Source organism: Lonchura striata, chromosome 14 (genome assembly GCF_046129695.1).
Source record: "Lonchura striata isolate bLonStr1 chromosome 14, bLonStr1.mat, whole genome shotgun sequence".
Classification (NCBI taxonomy): domain Eukaryota; kingdom Metazoa; phylum Chordata; class Aves; order Passeriformes; family Estrildidae; genus Lonchura; species Lonchura striata.
The window spans coordinates 9,578,922-9,593,652 of record NC_134616.1 but is presented as its reverse complement, the minus strand read 5'-3'; the positions used below and the strand labels follow the sequence as shown (position 1 = coordinate 9,593,652).

Below are 14,731 nucleotides of genomic sequence, written 5' to 3'. Positions count from 1 at the left end.
TCTTCTACACAATATTCTTGCCAAAATAATTGTTTTTAAAAGTTGGAAATTTTATGTGAATTAGCAGAGTAAACGCATTAGACTATCTAGTAAAACACTGTAGGGATTAATACTCAGAATTCATTGCAAAAAGCTGTTCCTTGCTGTCTCAAGAAAGACCTACTACTCTTATTCATTATGAGTGTTTCTAGTATGTCTAAAGTTCTCTGAAAGTTACTTTTTGCTGGCTAGCTTTAGAGGCAGGTTCAGAGACTACTTGAATCATTGATTTGTTGTTATTTGTTTTTCCAAAGAACAGTTAACAGGTGAAATCCTAAAACCACAGAGATGTGTAGTAGGTTTATTACCCCTATCATTGGAGCTAAGATTGTACCAGATACATCCTGGCAGAATAATTGTGTCTGGTACATAGGAATATGTTCTAGTACATGGAAGGATGATCAAGATTTGTATAGAAACAGGGTGAAAGAGGAAATTTTTTCATAAATAAAAGTCATTACTCCACTACTGGAATCTATTTCAACTTTAGGTGGCAGAAGCAAATTAATCCAGCAACTTTTATGAGAACTGTACATGGACTGTAACAGTAATAACGTATTTGTTACAATTGCACAACTAAGACACAAATGTGGAAATGGTCAGTATGGACAAATATCTTCATATTTCTTGGGTTTATGGTATCTCCAGCATACATCTAATTCTAAGAGCTATGGAGTTGTGTTGGAAATGTAGTGTTATTATAGTCCCATAATGTCAGAAACAATTTATATTACCTTCTGCTTTCCTCTTAACTGTACACTAGGCACTGCTGGCATGACACAACCCTGCAATTCTTACTTAAACCTGTACTTTGCTGTGCTCGTCAATATTTATTACATTAGGAAGCAGTAAATCAAATAAAAACATGGTGCTATCCCCTATATAATATTAATAAAGTGGATACTCTCTTTTTATTTTGTAGCTATGAATACAGTTTTAAAGAAATCTTGGGTGTTATATTCAATTCATACCCATTTCAATTGTGAAACATCTGACCACTTAATATTTAATTTTTTTACATAATTATGGAAATATATTATTCTTAAAGAGAATCTAGTTTAGATCCAAATAGTGAATAATCACTTCACTTGACTGTTTGCCAATCAAAAGTCTGTTTTCCTACCTGTGTGCATTTGTATATTGCCATAATTTACCACATCTCAGCTCAAATCTGCAGAAGTGTCTTGAATGAAAACATCTTTGGAAAACAGCACACAGATTCTTAGAAATAGATGTTTAGACATAAAGAATTAAAAATTTTCACTAGAGGTTTAAGGATTTCTGATTTTTTTTCCACTTGGTCAGGCAGAGATTCCTATCCTCCCCTCAGCCAGCAGTCTGGTAGTTATACAATTTTCAGAATTATGCAGAAAACTGACATTCAGTTCTCTTCTAAGTTCAAATAACCTGTTTTACATTTGGTTTGAGCCTTTGCAGAACTAGGAATCAACTTTCTTTCTATTTAGAATTTGTTCAATTAATATAAACAAGGTATTAATTAATATGGGAAGGACATTAGACAGAAAATGAACTTTTTCTTCTGGGCAAGTGTATGTGGGATATTGGTCTCTCCCTTGCTTTGTCACTGCCCAAGAAATATCACTTTGAATGTGAAAAGATTTCCCTATGTAACTGCTATGGAAAGAAAACATTTACTTAGAAGAAAGAGGTCCATACAGCATATATGGAAAGAATGAGTGGCGCTGGTAATTTAAGACCTTTTTATCCCTCTCACTTGGAGACCTGCCAACCATCCAATTCCAACACCTCGAAGTCTAAGAATGTAAGAAATGGAAGAAAAAAACCAAGGATGATAGCAAACTGTCAATATAGGGAATTTACAGAACTGTCCAGAATCTGAGAAGGCAACAGAGAAAAATCATAGGAAGAGAAAGATGTCCTATTGCAACACTGCAGTGTAACCCATAGGCTGGAAATTTCAATCCCTGTATACTGAAAGATCTAATACAGAGTCTTTAAATCTGTCTCGGCTTGAAAGACAGGTGTCTGCTAAGGAAGGCAGGAGCAGGGCAGGGCAGGGCAGGGCAGTGATTCCCCCATGGCTGCAGGGATGCTGTGGGCAGGGCAGGGCATGGCAGTGATTCCCCCATGGCTGCAGGGATGCTGTGGGCAGGGCAGGGCAGGGCAGTGATTCCCCCATGGCTGCAGGGATGCTGTGGGGCAGGGCAGGGCATGGCAGTGATTCCCCCATGGCTGCAGGGATGCTGTGGGGCAGGGCAGGGCAGTGATTCCCCCATGGCTGCAGGGATGCTGTGGGCAGGGCAGGGCAGGGCAGTGATTCCCCCATGGCTGCAGGGATGCTGTGGGCAGGGCAGGGCAGGGCAGTGATTCCCCCATGGCTGCAGGGACGCTGTGGGCAGGGCAGGGCATGGCAGTGATTCCCCCATGGCTGCAGGGATGCTGTGGGCAGGGCAGGGCAGGGCAGTGATTCCCCCATGGCTGCAGGGACGCTGTGGGGCAGGCTCAGAGCGCACAATGGTCGCTGGGCCCAGGTGGGAAGGGATGGAGGAGAGGCTTTGCTCCACAAACCCTGGGGCAGCCTATCCCAGAGCCCAGCAGGACTCTGAGGAGCACCAAGCTGGAATGGCAGGAATGAGCAAAAATCCCATGATGGGTGGTGGATGAGATGTGTCGCAAGCTCTGTGGCAGTAGCTGGAACTGCGGCGCATCCTGGCAGGGCAGGGCGCGTAGGGCCACAGCGTAGGAAAAACTCAGAGCAGTACCAAAGAAATGGTGACCCAGCTCTGAGCAGGACAGGGAGAGCCGAGCTCAGGATCCCAGACACCCGAGCAGATGGGGGTAGGTCCCTCTTTCAGTGAGGCAGGTGTCAATAAGGTCCCAGTTCAGTGGCTGCTCAAGCGAGCAGGGCTCACCGCCCGCAGCAGAAGAAGCAGCTCCAGGCTGGGTTATGGCGGTGGCAGTGACTTCCTTTCCCCAAAGAGCAGCTCTGACCGTCCCCCTCCTCAGCTGAGAGAGAGAGGGGGAAGGAGAGCTAACAGCTGCCCCCAGCCCCCATTCTTTACCTGCCTAATTCTCCTGGTATCTCTCCCCTCAGAGAGAAACTCCCAGAGAAGAGAAGTGTGACCAGATACCTCCTCTCCTGAGCTTGGTCATTTCCTTTGTTTCTGAAGTTTGTGCTTCCTAGCAATTTATAGGAGGAAATACTATAACTAAAAAGGAACAAAAGGCAAGAAACCCAACCCCCAACAAAAACATACTTTGTCATATTGTGAAGGACCTTACGTTGTTCATCTGCACAGAGCTGAGTTTCATCCAACACGATTTGTTTCATTGATTTCATTGATTTCATTGAGGTGAACTGAGAGTACAAGATGGCTACATTGTACACTTAGGTTGTTGTGAACAACAACATGGTTCTAATAATCTGCAGTGTTTGGGAGAAAAGCAAATCCTTCAGAAAACCAGTGGCTTATTATTTGAAAAGATCTGATATTAACAATATAGCCAGTGTTAACAGAAGTGTTCTCATGCTTTATGAAACTTCCATCTCTAATTAAAAGTTGTTTGGTTTTGTAAGTCACACCTTGTAGCAATTGTTCTGGGTCTTGATAATTACAGCATAAAACTGACTGCCTGTTTGATTGCTCTTTCAGCACAACAGAAGGCATAAGAAGCAAAAAATCCCCCACAATTGCAGCAGGGTTTTGTAATAGCAATTCTCACCTTATATCAATGTGAAGAGTCTTAAGCATTTTCCAGAAGATATGCAGTGGTCCTTATATAGCAAACCGAAGATGGCTGGCAATAGATTTACTCTCCTCAATTACCTTTTGTGGATTCTTCAGAAGTAGACCAGAAATGTCCCAAGGAGTCCAGAGACCTGATTTACAGGAAAAGAGATATTTATTTATTATCATCTGTTAGATGTTGTTTTAGTAGCAGTTCAACCCGAAATTGCTATTGAACATGTGAACTGCTAGAATCCTCTTTTGAGTTCTCCTGGGTCCTCATAAATACTCAATAGCAGCTAAGCACACAAACACTAACACGAAGGTATCACTGAATGTCTATATTTAGGAACTTAATCTAACTCATGATGTTGCTAAAGCACCCTACTTTCGATGATGAAGCTCTGTTGTTTATACAGCCATTACTTTCAGTGAGTTTGAAAGCAGATTTCACAGTGTAACTGGCTCAGGCAAAGTCAAGGAAGGAGCACCCATCTGTTTGGCGTTCACAGTCCCACAGTTCTTTCTGTTGCTTTTTAAAATATACTGGATCAAATCCTAATCCAGTGTAAAGCATCTTAGATCAATGAAATAAATTCTGCTGTGGAGTAGGGAAAATAGTCTCTGTTCAACTTTTCTGCAGTAAATATATTTTTCATGGCACAAAAATTCTGATCAAAAATTATACACACCACTGAGTGATCTATGTATCAGATTTAACTTCCATGAGACTAAAGTTTACGCTTTAATTCCTTTAATTTAAAAATTATTCCCAAATCTTCAATTTAACATTTGTTTTTACTGTTTAGCTTACTTGCATGTGTACTCCATGAAGAACCCTGTTTACAGAGTGAAAAATTAAATTAAAAAATATAAAGAAATTTCTTGCTTCAAATTATTATTTTACCTGTTATATTGCATTCTAAATATTAGAGATATCAAATGTGATTGTTCTCCTTGCTACTGGAGGCCCCTCTGGTGCTACAGAGAACTGTTTAGAACATCAAACCATAACGGATGCTCAATCTCATAATAATTTATGTCTTTTAGCAAATACAAAACAATGAATGCAAATCAAGTCAAGTCCTTCCTTTCCATGAGTCAGATGCTATTTCCTTGGTACTTGTGATGCAGAAACCTAGAGTTTAATCTAAAAACCATTACATTCATTAAGCAGCATTCTATTGACATCAATGGTCTTTGAATAAAGCTAATAGCCCATTTTGTTCCTACATATCCATAGTGTTGAGATACAAGGGAGGCTAGGGAACAGCAGGAAAGTAAGGACTAGAATTTTTATGTTTAAAATAATTCATAAACTATTGTTCATTATACATTGGGAAGTATAAAAAAAACAAGAGCATGGATTTTTTTTAAAATTTTTTTTGGAAGAAGAAAGTGGCACAGAGGTCACCTTGTAGTTCTACCTTGAAACCTGTTTACAGAAAAATGACTCCTTTTCAGAAACAATTGCTCTGCCTCCTACACCTAAGTTATGACACTAACTTGGAGCAGCATCCACTTCTACAATTACTTTCACAGCAATTAACCAGTTAATTAAATTCCCCAAAGCAAGACAATTCAGGGTTGTCCTTAAGACCTTCTTGTTAATTATCTGTAGGCAGTTATCACATAAGGGTTAGCTAAGAAGTGGCCAGTTTTACACAAGGTCTCTTTGGGGCTGTAACACTTTAAGTGTTATGTAGTGAATTGAGGAAATGCAAAGACGTAATTTTAGATTTAAGTTTGAAATTTCTCTCTTTTGTGTTGCAAAACAGACATTATGCATTACTTTGACATACTGTTGTTATTTGCAATATAATCTTGTAAAATAATTAACTCCAACTGATCCACTGCAGTGCTTTAGCAAAGTATTGGGGCCTATTAAATTGGACCATGAATACACAGTTGCTTTCCTCATTTCTAACATAATTATGCTGTTGAAAAAAAAAATGCAGATTACTGGAAAGGCATTGCTAAATAGGTCCCCTTGCTGCTGTAAATTTCTGGAGTGCTGTTATAAGGTTTTGAAGTATTAAGTATATATGAAAAGTGACATGCTGGAAATCTTTTGGAAAGTATTTGTTTCTGTTATTCTTTAGGGAAAAATTCTGCTGTCAAATGTGGAATCCAATGACAGCAGCACCAAAGGGTATGTTTTCAGTGCAAGCTCATTCATAGCTTTAGGTCTACCCCATTGCACCAATTATACACAATCCCTTATGCCTAAATATACATGAACCTTGAACCTGGCTTTGCTCTTGCAAAGGAATTCAACTTGTAAGTAGAGCAGCACTCCAGAAGTTTTCAGTGAGGGGTTTTGCTTTAAGGCACACATGAATTCATGTGTTTGCTGTATACATCTGATTGGATTGTGAATTCAGCTTGGAGGATAAATATTCTCTTTTATGGATTTACTAATGTGTTGAGATAATGAAAAACAAGTATCTGTGCTAAGTAAGGAAAAAACAGGGCATTATTCTAATTCTTCATGAATTGGACTGTAATGACTAGAGTTTTTCAAGATTTGCATCTCCTGGGCCCTGTAGTTTCTGAATCATTTATCTCCCACTTGGCTCTAGCTAGAAACCACCTGCCAGTTTATACACCTCTGCTCAGTAGATGACCCTTTGTCCCACATGCTCTGTCCCTCTGCAGAAGAATGCTGAGAGATGTCACCTCAGCCAGCTGCATTGTTGTAAATACAACAATGGGTAGCTGTAAAATATGGCTCAGAGTGCCAGGAGTTATCTCAACTCCTGTTCAGCCAGCAGTCAGTGGCAGATCTGTGTACAAATAATCACCAGCCCAGTGGTGTTTCTCTAACAGGGCAGTTCACATACAATTTCTGGGGAGAAGCCCTGCTTAACGAGGAAAAAGAGGCTCAGGGATCACACTGTAATTCAGAGGATGAAAAAAATTCAGAAAAGGCAGAAATTGTCCCGGAACAGTCCATGAGTCAATACTTAAAGAAACTCCAGTTACTGACAATTAGCAGCCTGAGAACCATTCCTGCAGACCTGCTGTCAACCCAAGTAAACGCTGGGCCATGATGGACATCTCCACATAGTCTCAGGGCTTTATGAGTGTGATCATGTTCTCCAGATATGTTCTGCTGTTTTAGCTCAGGCCACAGCCTCCTCGACTGCAGCATGAGCTTTGCACAGGCTAAAAGAGCTATTTCACATTGGAGATGACATTGGGAAGTTAGTAAGTGCTGAGATTGGTGCTTAAAGCAAGACCAGAATCCAGCTGTTTCACTTATTCTCAGTGAATACATTTTCCATACTTGCACAATAATGAACCAAAAGTCAACAAATTTTTGCATATTTTCAGGATGAAATATAGATGCCAGTTTTTCATAACAGATTATTCCTGTACTTCTCATATTTACAAATAGTCATTGGTCCCCATAATGTTACACTCACATATGCCTTGATTATGTTATATTTCAAAAAGGTGATAATGATCTTCTAAAATAGATACATGAAAATTTTGTTAGAACTGTAGCTGTAAGCTAAACCCACAAAGATCAGCTGACAGCACTTCTCACATCCGTCAGCAACATTCATTTTGATGACAAAACATAACTAAAATTTCCAAAATTGGTTCATCAGGGAAGATCTACCCTCTCAATTTAGTTTGTGTTCATCAAAAGACTTTTGCTGAATTAGTGAGGTTTTTGGAACATACAGGACCACTTAGACTACTCAAGCCAACAGGAAGGTGAATGGCAGCTCTTAGTTGCAACAGCATTTTTCAAAGTTCACAGACTGTCTCAAGGTCATCACGCTAGATCTGATTGATAAGTCTAGAAATATAAAAATACATATAAAGTAAATAATGCTTGAGATAAAAGTTCTGGTCCCTAGTACAGTGAATTGGAAACCATTACTGACATCAGACTGGACTCCAAGTCATTAAATGTCAAATGCAAAAAAGAGGCATGCTATTCTAATTTTATTTTGATTAGGTCATGATCATCACATGTAATAAAAACATGCAGTATATGTATGTGTACATTCCACACAAAGGAAATATATTTCTAATTCAGAAAGTTGAGTGCTTCCAACTGACCCAGAAATAAATACTTCACAGCAGCTTTGTGAAAATGGAATTGTGGAATCCTATGTATCTCTTGATTACTTCTATCAAACATTCCTTTTAAGATTAAAAATTCACTTTCAAGCTCTTAGTTCTGCTAACTTGTCTGGGGCCCTGAGAGAGTGAAGTCATATTCTCTCCCTTCCCAATCTCACAACCAAGTACAGTCTTTAAAGGCTAAAGAAAGCCTTCAATGGTGTCTGTGTGATACCCCTGCCTTCAAATTGCACCCCCAGTGACATCCTTGCAGCCTGAAACTTGTCAGTGAGGTTTATCGAGTGTAACACACTGAAACTTCTGAAACTTTCAGTCCTGTTGAAGTTGCTTATAAGAATCTGATGTGCGTACGGAAGCTGTGTTGGCTCTTTCTGAAAAAAAAAGCTCATTCTGAAACAGAAGCAAGAGAGAAATGAAAGCCTGTTTTTGTCACAAAAGGCAGCAAAACTTGATTTTTAAAAATGTGAGCAGTGCTGCTAAGTGGCTGTGTGAAAGGAATACATTTTCCACTCTGGGCAGTATTGCTCACGCAGGGCTTTGTGTGGATTTCAGCTCAATGGCTTTTCCTCCTCCTCAGTAGAGCCCATGAGTCCATCAGCTGAGTGGAGAGACATGAAGCGACCATGAAGTGGTGGAGTTCTAGATCCTTAAGCAGCAAGGAGGGCACACAGAGCAGCTCACTCCCCTGGACCTCGGCAGAGCAGATTTGGCCTCTGAGACTCTGCTTGGTAGAGTACGAGAGAGCTGGAGAGGAAATTGTTACAATTGCTTGTGGTGATGGATCAAGGAGGAACAGCTTTAAACTGAAAAGGGGTAGATCCAGATTAGACATTAGGAGAAAATTCTTTCTTGTGAGGGTGGCGAGGCCCTGGGACAGGTTGCCCAGAGAAGCTGTGGCTGCTCCATCCCTGGAAGTGTCAAGGCCAGGTTGGATGGGGGGGGCCCTGTGCAGGCTGGCCCAGTGGAAGGTGTCCCTGCCCATGGCAGGTGGGCTGGAACTGGGTGATCTTTAAAGTCCCTTCCAGCCCAAACCATTCTGTGATGCTATGATTTCTACTCTAAATCATTAGAGGTGAAAAGTAGTTTGATCTCAAAAGCATCTCTTTTATTCCAGGAGCAGCATTAAAAGGAAAGGTGTTTCACATAAATATGATAATATTCCTTATCTATGGATTCAGATTATTAGAAAATTGCCTATATCCCTGCCAATCCTTATCCTCCTTGCCTAATGCTTTTCAGTGTTTCAAAGACATCAACAGGTATTCTCTAAATAGTCTGTTTCCTGAAAAAAGTGTGAGATTGAGCCTTGCAGATTTTGGGAGTGTACTTCCATCTTCAGTAGATTTTTTGCCAAAGAAAGGATTACAGGCCTCAGGATATGCCCGTACAGTTCACATGAAAAGTACTGAGATCATATCATAACAATTTAGGAAGCCAAAAAGAATTTAGAAAGAAGCAAAGGTTAGTTAATATTTAAATATTTTGGCTGTTCAGCTGTAAATTCAGACACTGAGCACAGATTAACTGGATTTGGAACCACAGAAATGACTGTAACACAGCAAGGTCAGGGCTGAATGAAATGACTAGAAATCAATCAAATTTGTGAAGTACTATGGGGGAACAGGGCAGTTAATAGTTTCAAAACTTTACCCTGTAAAATGTACTGTACAGGATCAATGACAGAGGAGATAATAGAACAAACAGACTACCTCTCTTCCATACAAAAATATGCTAGATTTGTGTTTGGTCTGATTAATTCAGCAAAATTTGGGTCATTCAATAATGATGCTTTAATCCAAAGGTAGAGAAATTAGTTTTGGGAGCCTAGAGAGGGGCTGTACTTCATTTAGACTTCTAAAACCTAAATGGATATGAAGTATGTATTCTTTGGGTGCATGAAGTGCTGACTGCTTGGCATTCATTTATTGGCAGTGGGATATGCATGTAGAAGCCCTTTTGCCTGCTAGCACCAAGAGATTAACAATGCACCAATTCTTTGAGCCTTGGGGCCTGATTCTGTATCATGGACATCAATAGAAGCTTTGTCATTGACCTCAATGGGCACGGGCTCAAACACTAAAAGAACACATTATGTGATACACATTTTTTAAAAAAGGGCTTAGCAGTTTTGTGTTTACACAACCAGGGGTGATTGACTGATGTAAAGAAACTGAAATAGAGAGATAATAAACAAATTCTGATTCCCCAGTTAAGTAACTGACTCTACACCTGAACACAGTTTTAAAGCAGTTAGAATGTCTGCACTGAATAGCTGCATTTTGCATTACATTTAAACTGTGAATAATGTCTCCTGAAACCAAGTTTCTAATTTAGGTACCTGAAAACAATATAAATCAGTGAAAGCATCAGAAGCTCTGTAATTCTTAGGAGCTTGGTGACTTTGTGTGAAATATAGATGCAGGAGCCCATATCTAAGCAGGTCTAGATTAGAGAATTTTGTCTGCTGTATACTCAGGGCAGCTCTTCTCATTTCTCTGACATAAAATACTCTGCCTCCAGGAGTCCATCACTTGAATGCAGTGCTCAAATAAACGTGAGAAACTGCTAAGAGCAACTGTTTAGCACTATATTCAGAGATGTAAACAAGCTAATGTCTACATGTAGAAAAATATATACTTTGTAACCACATATAGTCAATGGCTATGTTTTCACATTCTAGCTTCAGCATTAATAAGAAACTCCTCCAGTTTTCCAAAACTTTATCTATAAAGAGAGCAACAGGGCCTGCATATACATATTAATGTAAAAAACCCTGCAGAGGAATTAAAGGCAAGAGAGGTGCTCATCTTCCTTACATATTGAATGAATGAATCTCAGCTCTCCAGGTTTTTGAAGTGTTACTGGTCACTCCATCCTACATCACTGTTTCTGAATGGTTTGCAAACACTTAGAAAAACAGCTGTGTGAATATTTTCAGTGAGAATGCTTGTTTCCTCAAATGCTTGCAATATCTTGTTTTCCAAAAACAGTCTTGAGGGAAAGAACATTTATTCTGTTGCTGGCATCTGTAAAAAGGGAAAGGAATCCTTCTTGAGCCCTTCTAGACAAAAGTTGAGTGCATCAGCAAGGACACTCTTTAGTGGGGAGGATGTGGGTTGTGTAGGGGGATGCTGCAGAAGTCTCCTCTTAGTAGTAAGGGTTAGAGCATCAACTCCAAGACACAAAGACTTTTTGTAATACCAAACCCCAAAACATTTTCTCAAAAGTCAGTATGATTATCACATCCTAGTGGTGCAGAATGTTTAATGCTGAGCAGCTAGCCCATTTTATGAATTCATCACTTTGCTGTGGAACACTGGCATGCACTGATAGCTAGGCACAAAAAGCTCCAGCGCTGTACAGAAGTGGCATTCAGCCTTTGACAAGCGAAGAGCTACTTTGTCATCAAACAGAGGCTCACAAAACCATGAAAGAATGAACCGCATTTAAAATACAGAAGTGTGTGCAGGCAGTTTATGCGAGAGTTAATACACTGCTCCAAACACGGCAGCAGAATCTTCAGTCAGAGCAGCATTTCTCAGGGCACAGATGATGCCCCAGACTCATTGGCTTTCTGTCACCAGTCTCAGAGGACAGTTCTGTGTAAGTCAATACAGTCCATATGTGTGTGGGCACAATCACACCTCTATTTTTTTGTTTTAAATTGCCTGGAGGCAGCTGCCATATCACCTTCAAGTCACTACGTGATGTCTTAATCAAATGTTAACAAGGAGTGTGAGGCAGTGTAGAAACCACAAATGAGATACAAAATACTTGAGCACCAAAATATGGCATCACTGAGATATCAATAACTGGCTACAGTTTTTTGTTGCTTTTTGCATGCTTTTCTTAGGTAGGATGGCATCTTTATTGCTTATTTCTTTTGGAAGAATATGAAAAGAAATAACTTTTAAGCAAGACTGTGGTTTTAATAGGACACTTTTGGTCTATTTTGCATAACTTTATGCTGTCCAGTTGCCTGGATTACAGTAGCAAACAGAAACCTGGTGTTGCTGCATTCTAATCCTCTCTAAAGCTTAGAGCATATTTTGCCATTTTTCAAATATGAATTTTGCTTATAACCCAACCTTGTCATCCTTTCATATACAAGCCTCCTACTGAAGGATCAGTGGGACTTCTGAATATTAAGAAATAAAAGGAAACTTTGTTATTTTTTCTTTTTTTTTTTTCAATTTCTAAACTGCTAGTGGAAAATTATGTCAACCAAGGAGGGAGAGGAGGAAGGAGAATATGAGGGAATGTGATCAGAGCTAGATAGTGCAGCACGCCAAATGCTTCCCAATCACCCTTTGGCAGGCTGCTGGAATGTTGGAACAGCAGCCAGAAGCATTAACATTTGCAAGTGCAGTAGCTGCAGTCCCTTGTGACTAAGTTTTCAAAGACCGATCCCATTCAAAAATACCATTACAAGCAACAAATACTGTTGCAGTGTTTGAGTGTATTTACACAAACACATACAGGATTTTTCTTACTCTTCTTTCAAAATACAAAATAAGCATGTTCAAAATTCTCTTTAGTGAAATATTTATGCCCAATCTGAAAGGGTGAAGGGCACGTTTTTAGTACCTACATCCTCTATAAAATAAACACAAAATTCTAGAACAGCTGGTGCTTGACAGTGGATATATTTGTCTCTTGAAATTTTGTGTTAAGTAGATTTCTTCATTAGTATAAGAACCTTTTTAGTATTCACTCACAGATTGCTTTTACTACTTGGTTCAAGGCAGTGCATATTGCTAAATATGTTATCTTAACACAGTAAATTGCACCAAATTGTATTCGTTAACAGTTAAAGCTATTTTCAGACTCCAAGTAATACAGTAGCAATTATTAGAATTTCTTTTAGATAATAACATTTATTGACTTAACATTTATTTTTTATTAATCCATATTCCACATGCACATATTTATTTTTGTTTTCTTCTCATGTTTAAACTAAACTGTGTTTCATCTTCAAAGCAATGAGGCTTTCAAATATCAACATTTCCCCTTTTGAGCTTAGAAGGGAATTTATTCTGGAAAACGGAAAGGATATACTTAAGGACTTTCCAAACTTGACTGGAACAAACAGTTTTGCCTTATTGTTAGCATTATGGTATATATATATATATAGTCTGATCTAATATATACAGTCTGATCCTTCTAGTTTTGTGCCAGCCACTGTCATTTTATTACTGTCTAAATGACACATGACAAGACAGAAACGTCACTTAAAATACATTGCAAAGAGTTCTCTAGTGAGCTTTGAGATTAATTACTGTGTTGAGTGAGATTGAAGCCTTAGTGGCAATGCTGCAAAGAGCCCTGAAAGATTTGAGAGAATACAGTCAGTTTATGAAAGTGAAGCGAGCATTACTGTGAGCATGAGAAAGATCAAGAGGACTTGTATCATTAACCCATATTATCAGGACCATTTCATGAAGAATTCAGGTTCTTTTGGTAGTGAGATAAATAATTAATGTAGCCAAAATATTACTAATCTCCTCTACAGTAAAAAAACCTGTCAAGTACTTCCAACAAGTCCTTTTCATTATTGGAGCTGTTAATTCACACAGAATCAAACAACTTTTATGGCTGAAGTGATGACAGTTTTTAGTAGTACTGAGACAATAAAACTGGAATTAGTATAGTAATATTTGCAATATTTCAGTTCAAACCAAGACACCTAAATCATCTGTGTGCAAAACTATACAGAGTTAGGACGGGATAAGGTGCAACAAATACTCTTTCTTTGTATGCAACTTTTGTAAAAATCTGTGTGAGAGAGTTCTCTGGAAAATTCACCTAAATAAAGCAGGTATAGAGCAGCTGAAATAAAGGACCTTTGGCTATTGTCTAGTACTTACGTGACATGGTGCTTTCAAAGGTTGGACTCAATGGCCTTGGAGGTCTTTTCCAACCTTAAGGATTCTATGATACTTTTTTTCATAGCTTGTCCCTCTTCCCCAGCCCAAAACTAAACAAAACAAGACTTATAACCTGTCTGGTTTTGCACTGGCATTCTTCACTTTGTGTGCTGTGTCCTTACTTTCTTCCAGTTTGTCTTGTCCATGCACTTATGTAGCTCTGTTTTCAAGGAGCCAACAAAACAGGATATTATTTCTGCTCTGTCCTGGAGGTCTTATTGTATCTAACACAACAAGTCTGGTGAGACTGTCTTCTGCAGCTGGTGAAGGCTTACAGATATTTTAGGGACCAACTGAATTCCAGGAATGCAACCTTAAATTAGAATATAGAATTCAAAACACGGAAAGCATGGAACTTTCACTTTGCCGCAAGCACCACCAAGCTTCTCTTACTCTCCAGAAGCAAAGGGAAAGATGAATGTGCATCCCTTCCTCTTTCTGTGGGATCAGGCATCATGCACCAGGAAACAGGAGTTGTTCTTTTTCATCTGTCATGGCTCTGGATTGTCCACCTACACTGACAATGTTCCTCCAAGATCTGAGCAGCTACCTGGCAGCTTGGTGAAGGTGCTTATGCTCACAACAAAATACAACTGGTCTTCCTTTGAAAAGCTGCTAGAAACTCTGGGGCAGTCTAGATGTATTTCATTTTGTTATATCTGGACATGATAACATTTTTACTGATGTTAATTTTAGCTGCTTTATTTGCCAGGTTTTTTGAAGTGGGTTCCTTCCTGCTCACGTGTTTCATTCCTCAGGATTGCTCAGTGTAGTGGGATGAAGAGTTATCTCAGTGTCACTTACACAAGGTTATGCATTGGACTTGCAGGGCTTAAACTGGTTCTGAACAGAGATGTTTGAAGAGATTCAGGGATACAGAGGTTTAGGTCAGATGCTGATGGCAAGGTTGAAGAATCTGATGAGTGTCTTGAATGAATAATGCTGGAAGCTGAT

The 14,731-nt window shown here is 39.3% G+C and overlaps 1 long non-coding RNA gene across 1 annotated transcript in view; it reads right to left on the bottom strand.

The window, feature by feature from the left end:
- LOC110480443 (uncharacterized) overlaps positions 1 to 14,731 on the bottom strand; it is a 204,759-nt gene that overhangs the window by 1,613 nt on the left and 188,415 nt on the right. Inside the window, exon 4 of the long non-coding RNA XR_013340819.1 lies at positions 3,745 to 3,901. This is a non-coding gene — a long non-coding RNA (uncharacterized LOC110480443). The remainder of the gene's footprint in view (positions 1 to 3,744; positions 3,902 to 14,731) is intronic.